Genomic DNA, 3,487 nt, shown 5'->3' on the forward strand with positions numbered 1-3,487 from the left:
AACATGGAAAAACTAAGAAATGTGTCAAGACATGTTAATTGGAATAAAAATCCTGACGATCCTGTCGGATCATTCTCAAATTTGAATGATAAAATATTTGAGGAATTCCAAAAGGCTTGCCAATTAATTAGACATAGACTTTCCAACCCTGCAAGAAAAAGCAACGAATGGATGACCCTCGGACTATTAAGATCGCGTATACACAAGCAAAAGCTTAACAGAAGGTTTATTAAAAACCCGTCGGATGAAAACCTACAAAGGTAATCAACGTTTGCCAAAGTAAATTATAAGTTGATTAGAATAGCCAAAGCCAACTATTGGCAAAATTACTTTGAAATCTGCTCCGGCAATTCTTATCGAATAAGGAGAGGTGCCAAACACATTTTGGGATGTGCCAACAAAGGCAAACCTATTACAAAATTAACATCAGAAAATTTAGAGGTTTACGGGGAACAAGGAAATAACAACAACTTTCAACGACTTCTTCTCTACTACAAACCAATGTTTAATTGGCGAGTTAAGGGATGACGTGGAAGATAGTGAATATCTTGACCACATTGACAAACCTTCCAAAGGACGAAAGCGCTATTTCAAAGTAATTTCTTCTGACGAGGTCCTTAAAATCATTGACAAACACGGTTTTAAAAGAGATAAAATATCAAGTTGCTGGCCCATTGGCGGAACTCATAAACATTTCATTGATCTCTGGTTTCGTTCCAAAGGAATGAAAAAATGCCAAAATTCTTCCTCTCCATAAAACAGGAAAATAGACACTATAGACCAATTAGTCTTTTGTCCAGGTTGTTAAAAAGCAGATTTTTATTCGGTCTCCTCTGAACATTCAACGGATTTGGAGTTTGGTTTTAGACCAAAGCAATCCGCAACTTTTAAAAAAATATGACCAATAATGGTGACCTAAAGTATTCAGTAGGATTTTTTGTCGACTTACAAAAAGCGTTTGATGCCTTCAATCATGCTGTCCTTCTGGAAAAGCTAGCGTGATATGGATTCAGTAACAATGTCGTTAAATGGGTCCAGCATTACTTATCTGATAGATATCAATGTGCAGAAATGGGATATACTTTGTCAAATATCAAAATGTTGACTTGCGGAGTACCCCAAGGGAGTAGTCGACTTCCCTTTTTTGATTAAATTGTATTACTTTACGCTTTTTCCGGGGTCTAATTATGCCTGTTGTTGATTCAAACCACGACCATTTGATATCCATTGTTTGTACATGGATGCATCGCAAGAGGCATCTCATTTGTAAATTTTGAAATGTAACGTTACAATATTCTTTGATTGTCCTAGATCTGGTCAAATTGAAATCTTTGGAAAAATGGGAATTAACATTTAGCATACGGAAATCCTCAAAGATTAGGACTGTTAGAAAATTATTTAGAACAAACTCTATAACACATCAATTCTTTTATCGAAGGAAAATATATCTCTTTGTACGGTATTTTGAATTTTCATCGATCGTTGTTTGGTATTGCATGGGTTACAATTATGCTCAAGTTACACAAGACTGAATAAAAAATCGGCGTAGACTCCTCCCAAAAAAGCATAAATCACGAATTCTTCACAACTTTCAGACAACGGTACTTTTCTCATAATCACATGAGCAACCTCCAATTTGGAACACGCCGACACACATGTCTCTCTATTCATTTATTAAGTCTTGGAACAAAAAAAGGGGAAAAGTATTATTGTAATCCAGCAATTGAACTCAATTGATCGGCATTTGCTTAACCTCAAAAAACCTCAAGCGTTCTTTGAGAAATTCATCTGTTGTTTGTTGTGACAACCACTCCAGCTCCAGGTAGTGGCAGATATGGGAGTTTTGGTATTATGGGAAGATGGGCATAAATAGCTTAAAAGTAAAGAATAAGAGAAAAGCAAAGGTGGTGGTCCATGACTTCTACTGCTTAGACAGTTCATTTTTTTAAGAAGTTGAAGTCATGGACCACCATCTAGTACCAATTCAATGATTTAGAATAAACACATTTTCCAGCTTATTGTTCAACTTACAGGGAAATTTCAAGGCAACCGCAAAATTGATAACCGCGAACATTGAGTGTCGTTTAGCTCGAATGAAGCATGTTTTCATTTCCCAAATGACTCCTTCCATGTGCCAATCAAGGCATAAAATCAAATTTGAAAAATTGTGCTCGTGGACGATGACATGAAACAACGTTTGGAGGGGCTAGGAGTGTCGGTGGTGGGATATTTGTCTAAATGCCCGTAAACAAAAAAAAAGACTTTGACTTCCCTTCTGATTGTACCAGTTCATGTACGTATCTCATGGTGCTTACGTATCACACCTAGGCTTAATATCGCCTGTCATTCTCTGGGATCAATTATATGTACGTACCAGTATGACCACAATTGACAACGCGTATCAAAGTTGAGACGGAACTTCCTCTACTTTTGTCACGCCTCAGTGCTTTTAAAGCTAAGTGCGAAGATCTAAAAGGAAACTCAATTAACTCAGGAATGTGAAAAGCCTCCCTCATGTTTTTTTTCTGCTTTTTCGAAAAAGGGACACATATTCTTATTCCGCGTTACTGAAACGTTGCTAATGAGGCAGATATCAATTGTTATATACTAGATACCTGTCTCTGGTTACTTGCATGGCGAATTAGATTTTTGAAACCGCCATTGTTAATGAGGATTAGGTTTGACTGACTAAACAATTGAAAAACGGACGTGGATTGGCAAACACCACTCAAGTCGTATTGAGGATGAAAATTGAAGAAGTGTTGCGACCAACCTAAAATGATTTGAATTCAATTCTTTTCTCAACAAATCACTCTATTTCAGCCAACCAAGCCAAGTATAGAATGTAGTATCAAGCAAAAGGAATTAAGATTTTGTCAGCTTTGTGAAATCAAAGTTAATGGCTTTTCTTTGATTAACATACTCCTCATGAAATGATTGACGGTTTTTAGGCGTGTTGTCATTTGCGAGATGAATCTTACGGCAATTAGATCTGCTAGCTACTCCGTTATGGATGTATGAACATGTGGGTTGTGGTTCAAATTTGATCATGTGTTTAGCAATCTACTTTGTTGTAACTGCTTTGCGTGCCAGAGGATATGAAGATGATTTGTTTCAAAGAGATGTTTTGCTTTAGAGGGCTCCTACTCCAAAATCTAGTTTGCTAATTTGCACTTATCTATTTATTTTCAATCGCTAATGGATTACTTCAGTATTCGGCGTGTATTGACAGAAACTTTCTTTGTTTAGTAAATCGGGCCATAAGACTCATACCTCTCATTATGAGCGAGCCACGCCCGCAAGTCATGCACCACACTCCCGATATCTTCATCCATAATCTCTTGCGCATCGTCATTGCACTACTAAAAAGAAGACAATAGTTTTTCACAAGGGTTTGCGCAATAGACCATGACGCCATGTTACTATTGGACATGAATGCTCTCAACCCTCGTCAAACAAATCAGTTTCCAAACCAAGACAATCTTCG

The sequence above is a fragment of the Tigriopus californicus genome, chromosome 8 (genome assembly GCF_007210705.1).
Source record: "Tigriopus californicus strain San Diego chromosome 8, Tcal_SD_v2.1, whole genome shotgun sequence".
NCBI classification, from domain to species: domain Eukaryota; kingdom Metazoa; phylum Arthropoda; class Copepoda; order Harpacticoida; family Harpacticidae; genus Tigriopus; species Tigriopus californicus.